The sequence below is a fragment of the Eurypyga helias genome, unplaced genomic scaffold, assembly GCF_000690775.1.
Source record: "Eurypyga helias isolate BGI_N326 unplaced genomic scaffold, ASM69077v1 scaffold17416, whole genome shotgun sequence".
NCBI lineage: Eukaryota > Metazoa > Chordata > Aves > Eurypygiformes > Eurypygidae > Eurypyga > Eurypyga helias.
Genome location: NW_010256233.1, coordinates 17,122 through 17,674, shown reverse-complemented (window position 1 = coordinate 17,674; position 553 = coordinate 17,122).

The window sequence follows — 553 nt, the reverse complement described above, 5'->3', positions numbered from 1 at the left end:
CTCCAACGCTGGGCTGAATACCTTCCCAGGTTCTCATCCCCACACCTCTAGGTTCAGTGGAGATGGACGCTGCAGCTGTCAGTTTTGGGGAGATGTTGCCACGGTTTGTGGCACAGAGCCTCGTTAAAAGCACAAGCTTCCTTACCAAGGGCCTCAGAGGTGCTGCTGTGAAGGGAAGATCCGTTAAGTTGTGCATGGGTCTTGCAAAAGCTGGCAGTCTGTCCTGAAGGGTTGGAGACGGCTGTTGTGCAGTGTGCCAGCAGTTCAGTGAAGTCTCCAAGAGTTGTTGCCCAGGGCTTGGGGCTGGATTGCAAGTCTGAGAGATGAGGAGAGTGAAATACATTGACGTAGTCTTGGATGAAAGACGCCTGGGGAGCTCTGGAGCTGGGTTATCTTGACGTGGCCAAAGCTGTAGGCATGAAAAAGAACATAAGTGATGTGCAAGATGCGGATAACATTTGTTTATTCCCAGCTTGAAGTTACACTGAGCTGGTGTTTTGCTGCCTAAGCCCTTCCATCTGCCCTTTTCTCCTTTCATTCCCAACAAGTAGAC